Raw genomic sequence first — 25,814 nt, forward strand, 5'->3', positions numbered from 1 at the left:
ATTTAGGTTGAGAAACGACCTCATCCTATTTTAATTTTGACTACCAATGGTTACTTTCATATAATTAGATACTTTGTTATTACTTTTTTTTTTTTTGATGAAAAGGGAAGAACTTTTATTTGCAACAAAAGAACGAAAATTTAAAAAATGTAATAAAGTTCTACAAAATTAAAAAGTAGAATATGCTAACGTATATAAAAGTTGTCTTAAATATCCCAAAAAACATTAGGTTTATCAGTTTTATCATTATTTATTATTAACATTATCAGCATTATTAACATTAGCAGCATTATTTTTCATTTAGGTTGAGAAACGACCTCATCCTATTTTAATTTTGACTACCAATGGTTACTTTCATATAATTAGATACTTTGTTACTACTTTTTCTTTTAAAAAATAGGGAAGAACTTTTATTTTCAACAAAAGAACAAAAATTGAAATATAAAGTTCTACAAAACTAAAAAGTAGAATGTGCTAACTTATATAAAAGTTGTCTTAAATATCTCAAAAAACTTTTTATTCGCATATATTCCGCATAAAGATATTCCAGCAATAAGGGTCTGACTCAAGTAGTTAAATCTCCTAAAACTAGAAAGAAAAAAAAATTTCCAATTCCCACCAGTGTTAACATCCGTCAATTCAGGCATTTACAGAGCGATTTTGTTGACCTCTCTTTCAGGGTCACCATATTCGGTGGGCCAACATCGCTCCTACAGTGAGAACAGATAGTACAAAGATGGAAATAACACCCATGCCCTGCCCGGGAATCGAACCCAGAACCTTTCTGATGCAAGGACAGTTCCCTGCCCCCTACACAGGCCGGTCAGCAAAACTAGAAAATAAATACTTTTATACTTGCAAACAAAATGATAAGTAAAAAGCAAACAAAAGAATTTAGCATTCTATAGTTTCAAACAGGCAGGTGGCTTTTCAGACAGGTGGCTTGCTTAGTAAAATATGCATTGTTACGGAAACCTTTATCATGATGCGGCGTAGATAAGAAGAATATTGCACTTTTGTAAAAGCTTTGCCCCTCTACTATAACGTAACAAGTGTTAGTATTCGAACATTTTATTTTAAAAAGCAAATCAGCATAGAATAATTTAATAACATTACCAAAAAAGAAACCAAAGAGCAGGACAGATCAAACTTTTAAAACTCTAAGGTCAGAAATTCACTTTATGTTCTTCTAAGTAACTGAGTTTTTGAATACAAACAGAGGCAGTAAAGATAATTCCTAGTTGAAATTTCCCATCTGATTTTGCATACCAGAGGTAACATTGAAACATTCGCTGGATTAGAACTTTGTTAACATGTGGAATTACTCGGATGAACCTTTCCAAAAAATCTTCATAGCTGCAGCTTAATCAAGATAACAGACTTGAAAGTTTCTCTAGTTAGTTTGGATTGAAACCAAATCCAACTGACTTGCTTCATGTGGTTATTACCTCGTATTCACTGTCTACCAAACCGCTTGAAATATTATGCAGTTCAAAATCATTCTGAATAAAATAGATTGCGATCCACTAAAAAGGATAAGAAACTTTTATAAAAAAAGTTTCATATCTTTAGATTTTCTAGCATCAGATATCTCGTTGTGATGTTCACTTCTAACACGGAACACATCAGTGAGATTGCCCTTAGCAAAAATATCCATGTAGTTCGTTGACTCTCACCTAATCTTTTTCCACGTGTTAATTCACCTTTTAGGCCGGGATAGCCTTGTCGGTAGGACACTGGGCCCATGTCCGAGAGTTCGTGGGTTCGAACCCCGCCGGCCGAAGACTCCCCGTGTAGTAAAGTGACTGATGCACGTTAAATCTGTCGAGTCTCAAAAGTCCTCCATGTTCCCATAACAAATCAATACTTCTGGGGTAACTGGAGTTCTCTGATTCAGGTCAAAATTACGATCTGCGGATGTATGAATGGGTCCACCCTATAAACGGGTCTGACGTATGGTGTGGCAGAAGTCAAATTCTTGGCCATAGATGGCGCCACTAAAAACAAGAACAATCGCACCCCCTCTGCCTAAAGAGGCATACGTCAACAACAACTCACCTTTTTGCTAATCTCATTAAAATTTGCACAATAAACATATGTGTCCGTGTTGTGCCTGCGAAAAATGAAATCATCAGCACTAAACAAGCTATAAACATCTTCATCGTTCCCTCATTTATTATTAATACACCCTGGCAAGATTTCAAGATGGAGATCAAACAATTGCATTTTGTCCACTCGCATCTTTTAGTATTTCAAAAAGTAACCAGCCACTTTGTGTTTGCAATCACTTTACTACTAAAAACTATTACTGAATTTATTTTAGCGTAAAAAATAAAGCCCATTGATACCACTTGTGATTTTTTTTTTAATTAAAGATAAAAGTAAAAAAGACACGTTGTGTACAACTACTTCTTTTTAATATGTTAAACAATTATCGTCTCATTATCTTTGCTAGTATTTTACTAGCTATTATAATTTTCCATAGTAAAATATCATAAAATTTGGTACATACAAATAATTTTTTTAAATAATGCAAAATAGCGACCCAATAAACGTGTTTATTTTTTTTTTACTCACGCATTTCCAGAGTGTCGACAAGTTATCACATATTCATCTTATTACACATTTTATTTCAAAAAACCGCTTTAACTTATTTTCCAGCTTAAAATACCGTTTTCTGTTACAACACATGACTTCATAAAATTTTAATGACTTTCCAAGATGGCGACCAAAACACGCATTTTGCATGCTCTCTCATTTTACCACGTTTATATCAACTTGCATTCGTGTATGTCTGTTTGGGTGAAATTTCGTAAGTGATTTTAAACTAACTTCCCGACTAACTACAGACTTGAAATTCGGTATATAGTTCAGAATCGGATGACAATGCATGAAAATGAAGAGAAAAAAGACATACAAAGTAAAATAAAATTAAAATTAAAGAAAAATTAATCTTTCGCGATTGTCTTATGTTGTCGATTCGATTATTTAAAATTAGTAGCACATGTCAGTTGAAAAGTTTTGTGTACAGTGAGAGAAAAAATTGAGATTTTGGAAATGAGTACGAAAAAAAATTTAAATAAAAATAATATTTTTAAAAACCATGTTTTTGCAGTGGAGAATAATAGTTATAAAACAACAATTTGAAAAACGAAAAACGTGGGGCGCATGAAATGCATAACAGTACATATACGCATTTTCTTACTCATACACATGCACAACCGCATACACATCCACATTCAGATACAATTACAGATATACAAACACATATTCTCATGAGCACATATACTGTTACTGTTATGTATTTCATGCGCCCCACGTTTTTCAGGTTTTTGTTTTTTAATTATTATTCTCCACTACAAAGACGCGGTTTTGAAAAATATTATTTTGATTTTTTTTTTCTAGACTTTTAGTACATCAAAAAGATAACAACAACGAGCTAAGAAAATTCCATGCCGGAATTTATTCTACCAGGCATCTATTTTTTGCTTATTTTTCCTGTAATTTTATTTTTTTTTCTAAAAAGCAGCATTATAACGCATTATACTTACTCTTACTTTTGTAACTAGAAAACAATTTAAGCACCTTATAGTAATTGTTTTTAACAAAAAAGATACCGATATTAAAAACGAAACCTGATAAAACTTCTAAATCAAGAACAATGGGTGCTAAATCTCATTATATACCTCATTTCCTTTTCATTCACTCGATAAACTGTTGTCGAACTGCTGTCTTCTAGAAACGCCGTGGAAGATGTGAAGAACAGAAAGAAAAACACGCTGTCTAACTTTAATTCCCGAGATAAAGATAAAACTCTACACTTCCTCTTCTAAGTTTTCTTTTTTTCCACATTTTTCTTCCCCATATCAAAATGATAGCCATAGAGGGGGCAGAAAGAGAATTTAATGTTAGGTTTCAAATTTGACAACACTCGTTATCGACGGCGAGACACTTCTATTGTTCGATCCACAGCGCACACGATTTCGAACACAATATGTTGTTCCATTACCGCCCTCCCTGATATTCTGAAGGATTTAAGAAAGAATAAAAAAATAAAATCTGATAAAAATATAACTTCCCATTACACGAAACGGGTGAAAGCAGTCGTTGCTGCTATCAAGGTTTCAAAAGTGTTACTCTATAAAAGACGAGGGAAATATTTTCTGAAAAGTATATAGATGACAATAATGTCGTCGATTTCACTCGTTTCTGGGAGCGTTTCGTAAATTTCTTTCAGGAAGGCTATTAGAGAGTTGAAGAAATGCCATTTAAAGACTTTTTTTCAAAGTACAACCAAAGAGATCCAGATCTGAACAATTTTATTCAATTTTCCAACAATACGTTTTTAGAAATTGTATTTCATGAGTTTTAAGAGTAATTCTTATTGTGTCAACAGCTGCTTATCTTGTAACGAAATAAATATTTCTTTATTCTATGACTGACATTTGAGAATTGAAAATTGGTTATTCTTAATACTTTTTATTGCGTTAAGATTTGTATGAGAATAAAATGTTTGTTTAGGCCTTTAAAACCAAAGATGTTTCTCTCAACATATATTTTGTCGTTCATCAAATCAATATTCCTTCATTTTTTGATTTTTTTTTTTGTATGTTGCTAACTCTATTAACTTATATTCACTCAATTGCGCGTGCGCATGTAAGTTATTCCAAAAAAGTTAAATTTATCTGGTTAAAATCATTAGTCAACCATTTTTATAATTACACTACAAATGCCCGGTCTTCCTAACATCGTCTACGACCCATGATTTGGAGACTCTAAATCTACTGAAAAAATGCAAGTTTATTCATAATATTTGTGAATTTCGTAGTATATTATAAAACGTGGTAAAACTGGTACCATTTAATATTCCTCTAAAATGTACAAAGATAAGTTTTCATAGTTTAAAAATCGGATCATTGGGCCAAAAGTTATGCAGAGCAAAATATTTTTTTCTTAATACAGATAACAGCTAGGGCAGTATTTTCAAGATGCTGATGAAGAAAATACAGCTACCTAATACCAGCTATAGGACAAAATCAACGGTAGTCACTGGCCACATGACGACGAAAAAAAACCATGATGATTAAAGCATTCTCAGCCAATCACCACTTTTTTGACCAAAAATACTCCCCATATGCATTTTATTATTTATTTAATACATTTGGAATTATTAAGACTATTTCATAATATTTTGAAAATTACTTTACTTCATGCTTGTTTCCTATAATTTTGCTTCCTTTTCGAAATTATATATTATTTCGAATATATATTAGAAACGAAAATAAATATAAAAGAATTTATAAAGTAAGCAAGTGAACATAAATTTTAAAGCTCCAAAATGAAGATTCTCAGTAATTTTCTTAAAACTTAAAAATCTCGCTAATAAAAGGACTTATGTCATAAATAAGTATCATTAAAAAAATGTGCTTGAATAAATATGATAAACTTGAAAACTGCACAAAAAACTAGCTCTGTAAACAGAGTCTAAACTTTAATTAGAATAAATCATGAAGAGCCATCAGATTTTATGAAAGTGTTTTTCATGAATATTAATCGCATTAAAGTATGTAAGAACATTTTTTGTTTAAATTCACACTCTTTTGTAAAAGGTTTGACGATTCAAATTCGCTTGAAGCAATTTCCTTGAGCTAACAATAAAATCAAAATGGCGTTTAGAAGCCTCAAGATTTCTTTTATCACGCGCTAAAAGAACGTCAATATTTATCATAATCAATGGCATAGTTTTTAGTTATTATTTTTAATTTTATGCCATGTATGCAGATAATTTCATTTTTGACTAAAATCTACCATATTTTTGACGGAATTTTTAAAAACTAGCAATAACTGATTATGTGTTTAGTTTATATAAATAAAGCAGAATCTTTATAAGTATATTTGTATGTACCGTATACAAATCACAATTTGATATAAAGTACACAAAAAATGAACCACCCTGAATAGCTATGGATAATAATTATATAATAAATTCCACTATAAACAAATAAAAAACTCCACATTTATAACGCATTTTGCAATTTATCTTTTAGAGTAAAAGAAGTATTGGTACATATTATTCAGATGAATACGTATTTTTTTCTCCTCTGAAATAAATGCAAGAAAAAGAAAAATGAAATGAAATTAAAATAGTTAAAAATAAATCGTAATTTACTTTTCATGTTGTATTTTTGTCTTCAGTAACAAACGACATCCATCTTAACGAATCAACATCTAAGCAGTTTGTAGAAGCCAAATAAACTAAATAACCAAACGATTACAAAGAACTTTAATTCAGTAAAAAAATAATAAAAGAAATGGGTAAACTCATCAATTCATCAATCTAACTGATAGTTAAGCTTTTTGCCGTAGCGTGGCGCTAAAACCGTTTAGGCAAAACTAGTGCCATTTCGGCGCGCATCGATAAAGAATCGCGTCGTAGCATTAGTGTAGAAACTCTTTATATATTTCTGTCCCGCAGTGGACTGATCGTTAAGATACGGTTCCCATCAGATCACCGAAGTCAAGCATCACTGGCTGCGGTTAGTGCTCGGGTGGGTGACCACTTGGATCAGTCTGCGTAGCGTAGGGACCGAGGGTGTGCGGAATTGGTCCTCATTAAACTGTGCTACCGTAAAGTGCTCGACTTCGCGTGCAGGTCGTCAGGCTACCGAAGCGGGGATGCCATCCCCTCTGCAGAGGATCAAAATTGTGATGGCATGTCTTCGGATCATTCTCAGGGATGTTTCCCAGACCGTCGCCAATAGCCCATTGTGCATCTCTAGTGCGACGTAAATGAACAACAACAACTTCTCTGTGGTCTTATGATAATAACAGATCGTACTGATTTTTCTACTTTTGTCTTTACAATATCCCGCGCCAAAAAAGAAGTCTTTTCAAAGTTTGCGTTTTTGTGAAATAATACTCACTTCTTAAAAATACTTTGCTCTAAAATCAATGACAAAAAGCGAAAGCGAAATTCATGTCGGAAATCAGCTTAAAACTATAATTTCAAAGGAAAATTGCGCAAACGCAGCAGAAATTCCATAAAAGATAATTGAAACAAATAGCAAATTGTAAACAAAGAAGAAAATGTCAGACCATGAATTTCAATGAACAAGGTTCGAGTAAGAGTCAGAGATCACAAGTTCGAACATTTAAAAATAATTTAAAGACGGAATTTGCATAGTATTAATTTTGAGTGTGTAAGTACCCTCATTATGCAACTGTTATTTTGTATATAAATAACAAATCAAGATTAAATTTAGAGTTTCTTTTGATTTTTCATGACTGTATGCATTTAATTCGTTACCTCATGTTATGGAGAGTAGAATACTCTAGAGCAGGGCTCGAAAAACCACCCGTCCGCCAGTCCTCGGCGGTCAAAAATTCCCCGCGGCCGACGAATTTCTCGAATCCGACGTCCGCTCGGACGGCCATTTTCCCGTTAATGTGCGTGATACATTTTCAATTTTTGTTATCTTACAAGAGTCTAGTGCCTCACTTCTAAAATGACCCTCTAATCTAGAAATCCCGTTAATTCCTTGCAACATACTGCTCATGGTGGAATTGATGTTTTCTCTGTCTGGGAGTACTGCAGCGTTTTTCAACCGGGGCTTTTCAGCAATGAACGTACAAAAAAACACAATACGTATTGGTCCTAAACAAGAAGCGTTAAACGCAATTATGAACATCTATTTAAATCGAAAACCCCTTTCAGATTTCTGTGCAGAAACCTCTGTAAATCATTGGCTTGATTGCGGAACTAGAAAACGTCATATTTGATTCCTATAAAACACGCAGTACCCTCGGTTAAATTGACATTCCAGATAACTTGACCTTTGTCATTTAAATTATTTCATGATTCATTCATAAAAGAAATAAATTATTTCATAAAAGAAATACTAGGTTATTATTAGTAGCCCGTGATTTCTTTTATTACTGTAGGGGAGAGTGGGGTCAATTGTAACAGGGAACGATTGTAACAGAGCAAAAATTTCGAGTGTCGGATTCTAGATTTGGTTACTAGGTGGCGCACAAGGTGCATTTAATAAATCTACATGTACACCCCTGCTGACAACCATTTTTATATACTTTTGAAAGAGTTACGTCACAGAGGATATTTTCACGCTACGTAAGCGCTTTTTTTGGTATTAGAATATTATATTGTAACAAAGTAATTTTGTTTAAACAAATAAAAATTATTAACCGAATATGTAAGTGGACACCTTAATTAACATTTCAATAAAAAAAAATTTAGTTTTGTTAATTAACTAGCATTGTTTTTAACAAATGAAGCTGAAATGGCGTCTTAGGGACGATTGTAACAGCTGAAAATAAATAATCTTATGTTTACAAGCCATTACTAAACTCTTTAAGAACCACCAATAGTTTCCTATATCATTTATNCCCTCTAATCTAGAAATCCCGTTAATTCCTTGCAACATACTGCTCATGGTGGAATTGATGTTTTCTCTGTCTGGGAGTACTGCAACGTTTTTCAACCGGGCCTTTTCAGCAATGAACGTACAAAAAAACACAATACGTATTGGTCCTAAACAAGAAGCGTTAAACTCAATTATGAACATCTATTTAAATCGAAAACCCCTTTCAGATTTCTATGCAGAAACCTCTGTAAATCATTGGCTTGATTGCACGTCATATTTGATTCCTATAAAACACACAGTACCCTCGGATAAATTGACATTCCAGATAACTTGACCTTTGTCATTTAAATTATTTCATAAAAGAAATAAATTATTTCATAAAAGAAATACTAGGTTATTATTAGTAGCCTAGGATTTCTTTTATTACTGTATAATGTAATCCTAGTATTTTTAATCCTAGTAACTACTAATTCATTGTGCAATTTATGTAAATGTTTGTAACAAATAAGGGAAATCTATATTTTTATTTATTTAGAAGCTACGGATTAGTTTCAGAGGAGGACGGGTACATTGTTGGACAAGCCGTCCTCGGGGACGGGTAAGATTTCTGAGTTTTTTCGAGCCCTGCTCTAGAGGTATTTTCTTTTATAATCTATTATTATGTTTAAGTTTAGTTATGATTTTTCTTGCTTAATAAAAGTTCTGGTTAGTTCAAAGATGACTTTTTCATTGTGCTTGCTAAGCATTTTCCACAACGCACTAAACTCTGCCAGCAGAAAACAATGAAATATATAAAAATGACATCCGAAACTGACGTGGTCAGGGGGGTACCAGTCACAAAAATAGTACAAAACCTTTTCTATCGAAAGCGCAAGACAAAGGTTCTCTCTAATACACAGAACATTAATTAAAGGAATAAATCTTATGAGACAAATAAAAGTATATTGCACACACTTTAAGTTTGAGTGTATGTTTCAGTAAAGAAATTAGTTTAAAGAAGTTCGAAAAGTAAATTTTGTGTGAAGAAAACACTTAAAGTAACACATCGAACACGCATGCATTCAGAGTGTTAAGTACTGAGTCCTTTATAGATAGTTTTAGAATTTTGCCAAAAATGAATTTTTAAAAAAAAAGCACACAAGCGCAAATTTATATTTAAGCTAGAAATAAGCAAACAAAAAAAAACACTTTCACAAATAAATGATTCACAATGAAAAGGAAATACGTTTGATTGCCGTGAGAAAACAATGCGAAGTTGAAAAGTCATTATTCGAAACGCTTCAATACTTAGACAATTCACAATAATATATTAATGAACGATAATTCTTTAAACACAAAATGAATAATAAATATCAATCTCTCATTGAAAAAATTTTCTCGATTAAGCGTTTTAAAAATGCTATTAATTTAATTTACAAAAACGAATCGTTCAAGTTAATAGAATCAAGGGAAAAAAATGAGAATTTAACGGAGAAAAAAAAGTGTTTCACCTTAGTCGAAAGAGGCGGAAACAAGAAAACACAGTATAATTTAAAAACAGTCAGAAAATAACTTTTTTACAATCATTTTGAGTTCCTAATGACGCTTGTTCTTTACGCTTGAAATATTTTGTGAGTTTTCTCAGTTTCTGTTCCTTTTTTTTTAAATTCATTTTAGGGATAAAAACCGCTGCAAGACGAAGCTTGAAAATGGCATTAACATTTCCTGCAGCAAGGTGTCAAAGTTAAGTCCCAAGTGAAAAATCCAATTAAAAGTCTCCTTTTTTTTTTATCCTCTCCAACACAAACTTTTTCGAAATATTTTTATTCTTTAAGTAGGAAGGAAGAATGTAGAGAGTTCGGAATTTGACAACTTCATTCGAAACTGGAGCCTGTAGGTCACGTGATCCGATACCCTACTGTCAGTGGCGAAGGAAATTTCTCGATTTCCTGGAGATAAACGTATTTGATCGAGAATTTGAAACTAAACTAAAGAAAACGAACGTAAGGAAGAAAATAACGCTTTAAACATAATTTAAGGTCATTTGATTTGTGTTCCTAATTTATTTCCTCACATACTCATTTAGATATTTAATTAATTCATCTATCATATCCCAATTGAATAAGAATAAAAAAAATATTCCATCAATTAAAATCCTGTTTTTTTTCAGATCATAAAATTTAAACACGAAAAAAAGATAATATTATTCTGAAAATCCTGATGTAACGAAGAGAGTAGGATAAAAATGCTTTACTTCCGATGAGCGATTTTCCAATCCAGCTGCCTTTAACGACGTAAAATTCGATTAACTTGGCATTTTCTTAAATTAAAGAAAACTTGATTCCTGACCTTTTTTTTTAGTTCTGGTAACAATTTTTTTTATAAAAAAAAATATAAGCTTTTATTATAATTCGGACCGATTACAGCCGAAAGGAAAATATCTAAAAAAGAGAGAGAATTGTTAAAAGTCGCTGAATTGCAAACTAGCAGCCTGTCTACATTGAATAAAGGTGAAAGCCGAATATTATAGCTGCTACTACATCTCCGTTTATTGTATCATAATTAAATTAATATTTTTATTTAACTGTTTAAGTAAAATTGTTTTTGCATACAAAGGTTTAAAAAGACTTGATTCTGAAGATTATAAGTTTAACTAAGAAAACGTGATAAAAAGATCCGGAAATCCATTAAATCTGAAGAAGTATTTTCAGATTTAATGAATTTCCGAACCTATCCTGTTTTTGGTAAACACTTGATTGGTTAGTCGTTATAGTACCTTAATTCTGTCCCACTGAAGCTGCACATTTATTGACAAAAATCTTTTAAACATCCCTGAGAAAGATCCGAGGACATGCTATCATAATTTTGATCCCCTGCAGAGGCGATAGCTTCTCCAATTGGGCCACCCAACAAACTACGTGCGAAATCGATCACTTTACGGTAGAACGGTACAGTTTACGAGTCGATCAATTTACGGTACAGTTTAACGAGAACCGATGCCGTGCATCCTTGCTCCCTTCACCTTCTGATCAAAGTGATCACCCACTCTCTCACAAACCAGTGTCTTGATTTCGGTGATCTACTGAGGCACACTCAGTCTACTGTAAGACACATTTGATTGGCTGATGAATTACTGTCCATATCCTCGAGTTTGAGAAAAGATTCTGTTAAGAGATTTCAAATAACCTTTGGCCAGATGCTTTTAAAAATGTGTATGTAGATCGTATGAATCTAATTTTTTTAACTTTTTAGGAGGAATTGATTTTTAAGCTTAGCTAAAAAGGGGAGATGAATGAGAATTGAGTATGAAAAGGATGAGTAAAAAATTTGTTACGATGCAAGCGAAGTGAATTAGTTGATGAAAATAATAGTAAAAGCAAATATTAAGAAATAGCAAATATCCACTTCCCAAGTAACCCGGAAATATACTTTATATTTTATTTTGATAGCTGGCCCAATTTTTGGGTTTACGATTACTAATGTTCAGCTCTGTAGCCTTGTAATTTTGAACCCAATCCAGAAGACAAGGGAACTTCTGGATCGCGTATTGGCAGGATTTTGCCTTCGTGGTGGACTAACTCGGTTTCGACTACTGAACTTATTGTTTATTGTTATTGAAAAGAAAAAAAAATTATCCTACTACGACTAGATATTATTTTATTTTAATACCGCCGTTGAACAGCCGACCCAATTTTTGAGTTTATGACAATTAATGTTTATGACAACTCCGTAGTCTTGTAATTTTGATCCCAATCCTGCAGGCAAGGAAACTCCTGGTTCAAGTATTGGGAGAAATTTGACATCGTGGATGGCTTTTTGATGCAACAAATCCTCATTTGCGCTGAAAACCACAAGAATCTCCTAAGGGTTAGCCTGACCGCAAGGGGACTCTATTCCATGATCTGCCTACCACTGAGGACCGCTATTATTTTATAGAAAATGTTTAGTTTAGACTGTAAACCAAGGAGTAGATCCATATTTGAACCCTTAGATAGAAATTTGGTAATTTTTGGTTAGCCGTACGCAAGCGAAAATTCACGAAAACACGCAGATCTCCTCTAACTCTTTTTTTTTTAAATATTAAAAAATTAAATAATAATTTTTAAACATGAATTCCCTGGTGCCTGATTAACCGAAAAGTGCCAGAAATTATTAACACCAATTAATAGTCTATCTTTGTTCTTTATATTTTACTGCGCTGCCTATTTTACTATCGCTGTTACCGCTAAAATGTAGAAATTAGTTATTCTTCAGATTATACAGTTAATGTGTAGATTAACTAGCATGATCCATTAAAAAGCCAAAAAAAAAAATTTTTTCCAAATTATTTGGTAATCTTCAAATTACTAGGTAATCTGCGCATCACCTGTTATGTACTCGTTAAAATAAAAATAAGATCTTTTCTACAACAACAACAACTCTAAAATTAACATAAAGTTATTTAATTATTTAAAAATGAAGTTGCTACAATAAAACAATCAGCCTATAAGTTGATAGAATCTACCATGAGTCTCCTCAAAAACTATAATGCAATGAATCAAATGATTTAAAATAGTATTAAAAATAAAGAAATTAACATTATTTATTTTATTTATTTTTCAATATCAAATATTAAAGTAAATAAATATAATCAAACAGTCAATAAATTAGTATGCATGAGAGAAACAAACTTTTGGACTTCAACTATACGGAAATTATTATTGAAGAAAACTCTTGATTCTTCACTTTAGTGATTTATCCCAGTTAATTTACAGATTGACTCGGGAATGCGAATATTAACGTCTTTTGAGCTTCAGAAATAGTATCGCCTTCGTTTGCCTTTCTAGCAACTTATCTTTATTTAATTTTTATTTAAGTTTAAAAATGTGTGAGACTAAATTGTATGAACGTTGCATGATTTATTTAAACATCGTACGATGAACAATTTTGTTTTCGAAATGAACATTTGCTTACCAATACACGTATCTTTACAAATATATAGCTTTGGTTAATCTTTATTAACTTAGTATAGTTTACTTTAAGAAGTTAATTAATCAAAACATATATATTCAGAGTATATTTTTACTATAATTTACCTAATTTTCAGGTGACCTTTCAATCAAAAATAAGTTTTAACAAATCATTTATTTTTACCGAATACATTTCTACTGGCGGTAAGAATTTAAAAAATAAGCTCTACATTTCAGTGTAAAACGAAAAACAACGAGAAAAAGAGGCAATAAAAAATCTCTTACTCCCTAAACTCTAAAATTTTTACTCGCAGTTTCTTGAAAATCAGTTTGGTGTAGAAACTTGGCTTGAATTTAAAGCAAAGCATTCTCTTAAGATTTAAGACCTCTTCCTGTTTTTCTCATGTCTCCATCCTTTTATTTATTTACTTTTTTATTATTCATCCTGGTATAATAAGTACTCTTCTAGAAAATACGAGTTTTTGAAAGTAAAGTTTCAAATGTCTAAAAGAGGGGAGCATTTCATTTTGCCTTGTGCTCTTTTGATTTATGCACACTTTCTTGCAAATTTAAACAAAAAAGAAAAGAACGAACATTACTTTGCTTTATTTTATTTCTTTAAAATTGAAAACATTTTTTGTGGAAGCAACTTTTTTTAGGTCGCATTTTTTACGGCTACATAAAATCGATAAAAGGTTGAGTTAAAAAAATATTTCTGTTTATTTCGTTTTATTTTTAATGCAATTTAAATCTATGATAAAAAGAATAATAAATTATTTACTAAAAACGTACACAAAATATTCTAGAACGTAATCTTTACATCGTTTTTAAAGAAGAGAAAATATGTTATTAAAAAAAATTCGTTTATTTGAAATGTCTACTACAACATGATATCGATAGAAAGAAGTTCAATTTTTTTTTCAGTTTATTTAATTTTATTTTCAATGCAGCTTAAATACATGATAAGAAAATTATAAATTAATTACAAAGAAAATAAACAAAACATTCTATAAAGTAATCTTTACATCGTTTTTATGAAAAAATATATCATTAAAAAAAATTTTAATGATTCAAAATTAATTTCATCATTACTTACTACATCACGAAATCGATAAAAAGCGAGTTCAATTTTTCTTCAGTTTATTTCGTGTCATTTTCAATGTAGCTCAGAGATATGATAAAAAAAAATTGCTATGCTACACAACACACAACAAAATATTTTATAATATAATCTTGAAATCATTTTTAAACGAAGACAATATGCTATTCAATAAAAAAATCATTTAATGATTAAAAATTAATTTCATCATTACTTACTGCAACATGAAATCGATAAAAAGCGAGTTCAATTTTTCTTCAGTTTATTTCGTGTCATTTTCAATGTAGCTAAGAGATATGATAAAAAAAAATTGCTATGCTACACAACACACAACATAATATTTTATAATATAATCTCGAAATCATTTTTAGACGAAGAGAATATGCTATTCAATAAAAAATCGTTTAATGATTCAAAATTAATTTCATCATTATTTACTGCAACATAAAATCGGTAAAAAGCGAGTTCAATTTTTCTTCAGTTTATTTCGTTTCATTTTCAATGTAGCTCAGAGATATGATAAAAAAAATTATTATGCTACGCAAAACACAACAAAATATTCTAAAATATAATCTTGATATAACTTTTAAACGAAGACAATATGATATTCAATAAAAAATCGCTTAATGATTCAAAATTTATTTCATAATTACTTATTAGCACTTTAGTTGAATATATATTTTTTTTCCTTAAACATCTCTGCTAAGTTTACCATTTTTGCTTAAATTAAAATAAATTATTTAATAATAATTTTGTTTGATTTATTATTTTTTGAAATTTTGGGTAGCCGGAAAAGCTAACTTTCTTGCTTAATAACTCTTTCCGCTAGAGAGTGAAACTTTTGCATATTTTGCGATAATTACTTTCACCGGGTAGGCATTTTTTTTTCTCCTTACGCAAAGTCAGCCTAGTTATTTTTTCCCCTTCGTTTAATATGAATTATGAAGGATGATTATAAATTCCATGTCTTTTTAAAGAATAAAGTGCTTTGTTTTATAAATTATGAATAACGAATTCAAAAGCCTCGAACACAATTTTGAAAGATTAGAAGAATTTTAATGAAAGCTCTTTAAAATTCAAAGTAATTTCTAATTTACTTTTATCAGAAAAGGATAACAATAGTATTCGATAAAATTATTAATACTTCAATACTTATCATCTTCTGGATTCTCTTTTGAATTTGTGTTTCTTATGGTTTATTGTAAATTTTGTAAATTTCAAGATATTTTTAGCTCACAGTTATGTTCAGCGTACATCTTCAGTTTAATAATATCTACTTTATATATGCATTCGGGGTTTTTTTTCAACCTATTTCTTTCATTTTAATAGTATTAAATAGTTTTAATAATAAGCTATTCCGATTATTTTTTCAACCTGTTTCTTTCAGTTTAATAATATTGAATTTTAATGCAAGCTCATTCTATTGCGATAGCTATTATTTTTTAATATATTTCTTTTTGTTTAATAACATCGAATTTTAAATAAATCTTATTCTACTCCTATTCTTATTATTTCTAATGCTAGATCCTTTTGTTTAATGGCAGTAAGTTTTTTATACATTCTGTAAGTTTTTTAAACGTTTCTGTACATTTTTAAACGTAATCCAAAACGTAAAATGTACAAAATGTAAATTTTATGATTTCAATGATATAGAATTAAATATAAGTTCATCTCCCCTCGATATCTATTATTTTTCAACGTATCTGTTTCATATTTCATTTAGAATTTTGATATAAAATCGTTCTGTGCTATTTAATGTTAGCCTTAACTGTAAATGGCTATAAAACTAAGAATCGTAAAAAATTATGGAGAAGAAAAACTCAGTTGATTTATAAATGAATTCAATAAACTAAATTTAGTATTAAATAAATTTAAAAAATGATACTCACAACTTCAATCTCTCATAATATTCACTTTTAGTTCAATTCAAATTATATGCCTCTGAAGATACAAATAGCTGCTTGCATTTTTCATTAAATCTCTGAAATTAATTGAGTAATTAAAAAAATGCGAATTATTACTATGATTGCATACAAGAATAATCTCTTATAATTATTTAATATTTTTATTACTTAGTTTATTAATGATCAATAACATTTCCGACTGTAATATAAATATATTATAACCTCCCGAACTGGACATTGTAGTTTTAATTGTAGGTATCAAAATTTGTAAACTGTTAGAAATTTCTCGGAAAAAATGGTTAAGTAACAATTTTTTTAATTGATATTCAAGCAAAACAATCAAATAACCATAAATAAGACGATATTCAAACTGCTAACTGTGAGAAAAACCTTTTATTAACTGTTATCACCTAAAACAGTTAAACAACCGGAATTTTATCTCACCAATTTGTAACTCTAAACTATTAGAATACGATACTCTTATTTACACATAGATGGCAGCACCATAAGGGCTCCAATGTCCAGTTAAATTTCATTTGTATGGTTTTGAAACTATGCTAGTTGTAAATGGTTTAAAAAACCGCATAGTTTTGTATTCATGATTAACCATAATCCTAGTTTTTCAAAACTGTAAAGATTAGAAACGTTCTTTACATTAAGCATTACTATTAATTGAATGGACAAACTGCTACTGGTTATTTTACCATAATTTTAGAATGAAAATTCTAATAGTGTACGAAACAATAAATAAAAACGAAAAATAAAATTTTAAAAAATGGAATTTTATTTCTAGTATTTGTTCCAGAAAATATACAGAAGTCCTTAATTCGAATTCTAAATTTTTGCATTTAAAATTATTTATCTTAAAATTATGAGTTTTCTCTAAAATAATCATCATATACCTTGTTCTAACACCATACTAAACAAAGCTACGAAATGTAAATTTCGATAGGTTTTCGCTGCGGCTTGTCTCTTGCTGCAAACATTTAGTGATAAAAATGGAGATTTTGTTCGAATATATCTATCACCGAGATTAATATTAATGAGTGGGGGAACACCCTCTACTTGTTTTTATATTTAAATAATTACTCACCGTCTCTAATTTTAATTTGCGATCACACAAAAGCGTCAAGATAATTTCACCCAGCCATTATTCATATTTCTGACTCTTCGGAAATTGACTGAAGTATTCGCTGTTGCCAACTCACAAAACGTAATCTCCTCCCAAGATTCTTCGGATATTGAAAATTCTTTTCATTAAAAAAATGATCATCCTTTGACGAAAAATTCCTCAAGATAATTACCCAAAACTCAGTTTTTTTCCCCTCCTTCTCCACCCTCAAACTTAAAAGAGGAAAAGAAAAGTTCGGTTTGATTGGTGTTTTCTCTTTTATTTATTGAGTTATTGTCTTTTCTTTTTTTTTGGCAACACCGTATTAACATCATTTAAATCTGAATTGCTTCCGTATGTATGGAAGAAACAAGTAATTAATGAGCAAAGGCTTGCAAAAAAAAGCAGTTAATTTAACGTAATTTACTTCTCTGTTTATGCTCCCAGATTTCAGCGTTTAATTCAATGTTCAGACAGGTTATTTTAATTAGAAATTAGTGTAACTACAGAAAAAATGTTGATGTGTCATAACTTGAGGCTTCTTCAACATTCATCTAGAAAAAAAAACGTAAATATTTACTGAGCGTACATATTTCTGATAGCACTTTGCAATTAAATATTCGTATTTTAATGCGAATTTTTTTTTCTTTATATCTCTTTGAATGTCAGTTTTGCAATTTTGTTAAATTTTTTAGGCTCGTTAATTAACATACTTTAATTTTTAACGTAATGATTATAAATTTTATGTAAATTGCTGTGGGTAAATTGATTTTTAGAATACAAAGCATGGATTAAGAAGTTTTTAAAAAATGTAAATGAAAAAAAGCGTTAATTTAAACTTATTTTAGGAGTTAATTTAAATTTAACTTACATTATAAATATGACATCATTTTTACACGTTCATAATAATTGACAACAAAAAAAAATTTCTTCACTTTGCGTTTTGAAGTTTTTACGGAAGCTTTATTATTTTCTGTTTCTGTGTTGAAAAATTTGATACAAATGTGATGAAAATACAAAAACTTTACTAATATATTTTAACTTCATGGTACACTATTTATTATAATAAAAACGCTTTTGCGATATTGGATCAATACTGAAATATACTATTTAAATGAATGAACATACAGTCAAAAAGTCAATCATGAAAATTTTGGAATAATTTTTAAGGGGATAAGGAAAGAAATTCTCATTCATAAATTTTTAAAACGGTATGTGAGAATATACACTTTTAGGAGCAACCATGATGATATTATGATATTTGAAAAATGAAATTGTCATAAAAATTTTAAATTATGATAAATTTGAAATTATTTAATTCGAAATTATCATAAAAATATTTCAAGTGTAATATTAAAAAAACGTTAAAATGTAGGTTTAAAACCTCCATTTTTTAAAAAATAATATTTTACCAATAGCAGATATTTTAAAGAAATCTCAATCATTGCGCTCTAAGCCCTTCAGGAACTTAAAAGTTTGTAAAATAAAATAAAGAGTCAAAAATTTTATTCACATTTTAAATTTACCAAAACGGAAGAATTGTAAAATTTTGCTCTAATGTCGTCTCAATGTGAGACAAAATTGGAACATAATTTCAAAGCTACGAATGTTCATCAAAAATAGGAAAAATCCAGAGTAATTTAAAGAAAGACCTCAACAATTACTAAAAATTATGAAATGACGGACTGATTTAATATACTAATGGATTTACTACAGCAAATTTATTCTCAACGTATTCGAACAATGTTAAAATCTACTTTGATCATATTTCAAAGCAAAATACTATTGTGAAAGTTTTTTCTCGATTCTGAGCCTTCATATGGAAGTGAATCTTTTAAAAGCAATCATAATCGTTTCTTAAGCTTTTATAAGGCAGTGAGAAGTATACTCCTTACCAACTTCATTAATTGTTAAACATCGATGGCAAGCTATTTTTATGCCTATGAATTCTGTGGACATCTGCTGATGTAATAGTAAAGGTTAGCGTAGGTTCAAGAAAAGGCCTCTAGTGGGGAGCAATTTCGTCTTGTTCATTATTTCGGTGGTTATCAATCATTTCTTATTGGGTTAGAGTTTATTTGTAGTTATAAACACAGTATTTATTATTTGGGTTAAGCGCAGAAGTTCAAATTCATAGGTAAAATTTTGAATTTCCCACTCGATTCCCCTCCCTAATGGATTTCAGAATCAAATTAGTTTTAGGTAAAAACATAAATTTCTTATTTTAAATCAATCAGAATCCCAAAAATACCTTAAAAATTTTTAGAAAGCATAAATAATCTGACGGCATTTTTTTTTTTATTTTTACAGTAAGTAGTTTCAAAATATAATTATAAAATTTATTTTACGTACAGCAAAACTAATTTACAACAGCAAGACTTATTTTACAACAAGACTAATTATACTTTGATTAATTCATAATGTTCATGTACTTTTGTTTCTTTTAAGTAACCTTATTTGTTGGTCATTGCAGTTATAAAAATTATTTTCGTACTTATTTTACGCTTATATAGCGTACTAAAGATTCATAATCTAACAAACAATAGCGACTTTGTCCAATTATAGCACCGTTCTGTTACGTTTCGAAAAACTCTGCTTTCGAGGTAAAACCCGATATTACCAGGATTTACCCCCAACCTCTTGGTGTGAGTCTGTTAGGCCCGCAACATTCAGGACTGTTCAAGGATTTTGCACAATCATCAATACAAAATTAATGTCGGACCACTTCCTCAAAGTACAAAAACTAATGGATTAAGACCGCGTGATTTGACTTTTTCTAGAAAAAAAAATCATTAATAAAATAAGTAGTACATTTATGACTTTTCAGAAATAACATTGAATATTCAGATTAAATCTAACAGATTCTAGGTCGAACAGTTAAGCTTCGAATCTTAACTACAAGGTCTTACCCCACTTTTCCCTACGTATCATTACCGTAGGGCAGGGGTGGCGAACCTTTATACACCAACGTGCCATTTTTTCTAAAAAATTGTTCGATGAGGTCATAGACGTGCCGTCAAATAATTTTGACTTCATGATTATTGGGAAAGTAATACTAAATACTATCAACTCAGAACTCTTTATTTACATTGAAAATTTTTTTTTTTTTTTTGCAATGTCTCAGTTATACGCGTAATTCACCTTAAAGTAACATCAGTGTGACTTTTGTTGTTGCAGATTAGATGACAAATAACTTATATTAGGTTGTAAGATGATAGTTTAAGCGGGACTGTTATTTTTTTTGCTAGTTATTTAATGTTAGTTTGTTTTTTATGGTTATTAATTGATTTTTTTAGCATTAATTGTTAATTTTTTTTTAATAATTGTTTATTATTTTGTGTGTTTTTTGTGAATTTTAATTTAATTGTTACATATGTTTCACAGTGTAATAACATTTGTGTAATAACAAATGTGATCGGTGGCGTGCCCGAAATATTGTGTCGGGTGCCATAAATGGCACGTGTGCCATTGGTTCGCCATCCCTGTCGTAGGGTATTTTTTTACTTTTTTTTCAAGGTCTGTGCTCACAAACTATCGTACTTGTTTCTTATTCAACGTTTTTTTTTTTCCTTAATCGTTAGATTTATTTTTTCCGTTTTGCTTCTTTTTTTCCTTTTTTTTCCTTGTTCTTTTTTCTCCTTTTTCTTTTTTTTCTGCATTAATTGATGATTTTGCTTGAATAATTATCATAATTTCGTTAATATTTTGATCTCAGTGAAATGAGTGATTAACTGTATTAAAGATAAATCAAAAAATATTTTCATTCAGAATATCCAGAATGTGCAACACAATATAAAGTATTGATTGAGATTTACTTGTTAACAATACAAAAATTTAACCTTTTATCATATAACAGTTCAAACTGGAAAGAATTTTTAATTCTCTTAAGCCTTTCATATCGATGTATAATTTTTTACATTAAATTTATTCTTTTTTTTTCTTTTTTTTTTACATGAAATCAAGCACGAGCTAATAAAATGAAAACCTAAAGACAGGGAAAGTTTTTTTATAACACTAGATAAATCATTGCCAAAAAAAGTTTTAAAGAAAACAATTGCAACAAATTTCTCCCAAATAAGAAAAATTACATTTATTCAACGTGAAAAGAGGGTGCGACTATTTGTATTTGATTATTATTTAATTTAGTCAACACTTCTCGGGATCATTTATTTTTATACTCATTTATCATAAAAAAATTGCATTGAGTAAAATTTGGAAGCAATATCCTAAAAGTGATGACAGAAAATAGATTCTGTTTTTATCCTCTTCCTATTTTTAAGATTTCTATTTTAGTGGAAGGATCCCGATATTATGAAAGGTCACGCTCAAGACATAAATAAAAAGGCAGAAATCTTCCAGACTTTTTCAATTCCTAGTGAATTGCGTCCGGCAGAGATTTTCGCGTCTCGGGATTGAAAATTCCCCAAAATAATCCCGTCCTTTTCTTATAAAGACAAATGATGCCCTTCTTGGATAAGAAGAAGAACCAACAAGAAAAAGTTAAAAGGGAAAAATCTCCCGCATGAAGGATTTTCACTACATCCTATTGGAGAGAAATCATTCAGTTTTTGCCCCCAGAAAGAAGTAAGTTTCCTTTAGTTTAAAATTAAAAGTCCAGCTTTGCACAAATCCAGTACACTTATCATTTTGAATTAGTAAAGAAAGATCGATCTGCTTCAGTATTTTAAAACTAGCTCTTCAGGCTAATTTTAAAAGAAAAACTGAGAAGACAGGATATGAACATCTAAACTTGATACTGAATTTCAGTTGAAATCTAGCTGTGCTATTCTTTTTTAAGAAGAAAATTTCGCTAAGATTTAATATTGTTCATGTGTTTATGTAAGGTCGAGAAAATATAAAGTGGCAAATGAAGAGGGCAGGATGAAAATTAATATTATAAGTATATCACAAACTTAAAATTATTATCATTTAAAATGCAATTTAAAATCAGGCCATGCTAATTTTCTAAGGATAAAGTGTTGCGAATATAAAATCTAGTTTATGCGACGTGGGGAGAACATAATGTGGGTACGAGTGTAGGAAAAAAATTAAAACTAAAATCATAAGTATAATATTGAAAGTTAAGTTTTAAGGTTAAAAAAAAAACAGATCGTCTTAAATGTGTCAAGCACAGATCTAAATAAATAGAGTACACAAACATTGAGAACAGGGTAATAACAATATTTCAGTATTTCTTATTATTTGAAGACATTTAAGTTGAAATCTCTCAGTGCAAAGCCATGCTGTTGACGTATGCCAGTTTAGGCAGAGGGGGTGCGATTGTTCTTGTTTTCCAGTGGCGCCATCTATGGCCAAGAATTCGACTTCTGCCACACCATACGTCACACCCGTTTATAGGGCGGACCGATTCATACATCCATTCATTCATCATAATTTTGACCTGAATCAGAGAACGATGGATCTCCAATCCAGTACCCCCAGAGGTTTTGATTTGTTGTGGGAACATGGAGGACTTTTGCAACTCGACAGATTTAACGTGCATAAGTCACTTTACTACACGGGGAGTCTTCGGTCGGCGGGATTCGAACCCACGAACTCTCGGACATGGGCCCAGCACCCTACCGACCAGGCTATCCCGGCCCTAGTGCACGNGGCGGGGTTCGAACCCACGAACTCTCGGACATGGGCCCAGCACCCTACCGACCAGGCTATCCCGACCCTAGTGCAAAGCCATTGTCGAAACATACGATATACACTTATGGCTAAAAGTTATGGGGGAAAACACATTTTTGAGTTCAACTCAAGAAATAGCGAATTAAGTAAAGTTATTCAAATGAAGTCATTTTATCTCATCAAAATAGGACAAAAACAATTATAATAAAAAGTAGTGGCACAAACCCAAGTTAATCATCCGCAAGATAGTCAAAATATAATACTTCAAAAGAGCACGATAACACGCATGATCCTCATGACGACAGATCAAAACTTTGAACGTACTCTCGGGTTATCTGCATTCTATAAAATTGACAATTGTTTTTAAGACAAAAAAGTCCAGGGAAAATAAATCTCATTAAGATCATTTTTAGCCCTATTTTTAGTTGTTTCTTCTGATTTCTGGTAAGAGAATAGCTAGATTTAGCAATTATGCCGAGAGAATAGATGATACATGGTTATTCAAGTCCTGAGATCTGGCTAGCCACTCCATCCTCTGTTTACCTTCGAATTAAAGGTAATTAGAGGATGAAGTGGACACTCGGCACTCAAGACTGTTGAACTCAAGTTCACAAGAGAACACACCTGAGCTGGAGCAGGCATCATCACCTTTGAACTCAGGCATAATGTGTCTATGTTCTCTTCACTAATGAGTCCCGCTTTAGTCCAACTTATGATTCTCTTTACTTTTCCATACATGAAAGTACTCAAAGACTATCATTCCAAGATTATGGAAGAGGATCACTATAGAGATTGAGGTGCCAGAAACCTCCAGAAGCTAACAGCTGTCATACTGAAGGACTAAAATTAATCTTAAAATATTTGTCGGCTTCACAAACAGCATAAGGGTTAATTGTGAAACCCATATTATGATCAAGAGATGAACCATACCCCTTACTAAATCCTTCACTAACTTCATTTCGATTTATCATTTTTAGATCTTTTTGCTGCGATGCTCATAAGTGAGGTCTTGAAAGCACACCATCAACTTTTTGTTATCAAAGTTTTTGTTATGCTATTTTCTTATTAAATTATAATTAATCTTGTTTTTGTATTACTTCTTAACCTTTGAACGCGAATGTTTCTTGCACAACAGCAATTAAAGAAATATAGATAATTATTATTTTAAAAAATTTACACGATTAGATACTTCTGTATGAAATTTGTGTTCTTTATCGTGTTCTGTTGCCCTATAACAAAATAGAATAGACAAAATTTGTATATAAACAACAATTACTATTGATTACTATAAATTTGATGTTAAAATCCGATTCCAAATTAAAAGCTGTTTCTGCGAAATGATCTACTCTAAAAATACCAGCTTTAACATATATTTTAATATAAATATAGTTTTAAATCAGTAGTGAGTAAATTTTAGAGAGATGTGACAACGTAAACTCTGTATTTAGCTTTTTATTAGCAATGAATTAACACCAAAACTATTTTTTCTTCCTATTTTGGTGGGATAAATATTATCAGAATGTTCCCAAGGTATAGAAACATCCAACATCCTCATTGAAAAAAATTTCGTATCAAATTATGGTACAAAGTACCGACATTTTGGGTGCAACGTCTGTAAAATCTATTTCGCCACAAAATCCATTTTTACCGTAAAAATTTGTACTGTCCTTTTTTATTGTTTAGTAAGAGTGGTTCTGTGATTTAACAGTTATTATTACTGTAAAAATAACGGTATATTAGATTTTTTTTGTTCCTTAACTTGTTCCGGTATATATAAAAATGAATTTTGCGGTAAAAAGTACCTACAACTTGAGTATCGGTACCTTTTACCGTAATTTGATCCGGAATGTTTTACAGTGCAGTACCTAAATCTAACAGACAAATAAAAACACTTTTCTTACTCTTTCAAAAAACTGCTTATCACTAATATTTAGGATCGCAATTAGTTAAGAAATTACGTTGTCAGCACAAAACGCTCTCCCCTAATATTGTCACTTAAGACATAATTTATCTGAATGCAGGTACCTCGGAATTCTTGCAAGTGTTTTATTTTGCTTTATGTGTGCAATACAGTGTTGCCAACGAAAAAAAAAAGTTGGACACTTGACAATTTCATTGTTTCAATATTATGAGAGAATAGGATCCCAGATCATCCAAGACATAATGCAGTTGCTGCCTTTATGTTGGCAACTGGGCATGACTGACGTAACGCTCACCTTTAAGTACCTTCCTTACTCAAACTGTATTCTGTGCAAGGAGCACTCCCTGATGAATACTGAGCTCTTGAGGATTAGCCAAGCTGTGGTAGGAAACATCTACGACAGATACTGGAGGGCTCGTGAGCTACTACAAGCCCTGCAATCTGAATGACTTTCTATTTACTTTTTGTTTACTTTTATGTTTTTAATATTTTTTACACTTTTTCTATGTTTTAATGTGTTTCCCAAAGTGTGGTACGCGTACCCCCAGAGGTACGGAAACAGTTTAGCCGGGATAAGCGTTCTTATGCGAAATATCTTGCAACAAACGAAAATTTCAAAAAATTTTATTTCAAAATTAAGCTAGCCATGAAAATTTACGATTACGTATTTTTCCATTGGCTATTTTTTGCAGAGTTGACAGTTAATAATTAGTGGCACAGTACAGAACCTATTATCCGGAAATCAGAAAACCGGAAAACCAAAAAACCGGAAAGAAATTCGATACATTTTCCCGCCATTTTTTTTTCTTCCTCATAAGATTTTAGGATTCTTCTTT

At 30.7% G+C, this 25,814-nt stretch overlaps 1 long non-coding RNA gene across 1 annotated transcript in view; it reads right to left on the reverse strand.

Annotated features, from left to right (window-relative positions):
• The window catches only part of LOC139425964 (uncharacterized), a 27,852-nt gene extending 10,372 nt beyond the window's left edge, over positions 1-17,480 (reverse strand). Inside the window, exons 1-2 of the long non-coding RNA XR_011637134.1 lie at positions 17,406-17,480; positions 16,298-16,389 (exon numbers count right to left, since the gene is read on the reverse strand). This is a non-coding gene — a long non-coding RNA (uncharacterized lncRNA). The remainder of the gene's footprint in view (positions 1-16,297; positions 16,390-17,405) is intronic.
• Positions 17,481-25,814: the final 8,334 nt, after the last annotated feature.

The sequence above is a fragment of the Parasteatoda tepidariorum genome, chromosome 7, assembly GCF_043381705.1.
Source record: "Parasteatoda tepidariorum isolate YZ-2023 chromosome 7, CAS_Ptep_4.0, whole genome shotgun sequence".
NCBI lineage: Eukaryota > Metazoa > Arthropoda > Arachnida > Araneae > Theridiidae > Parasteatoda > Parasteatoda tepidariorum.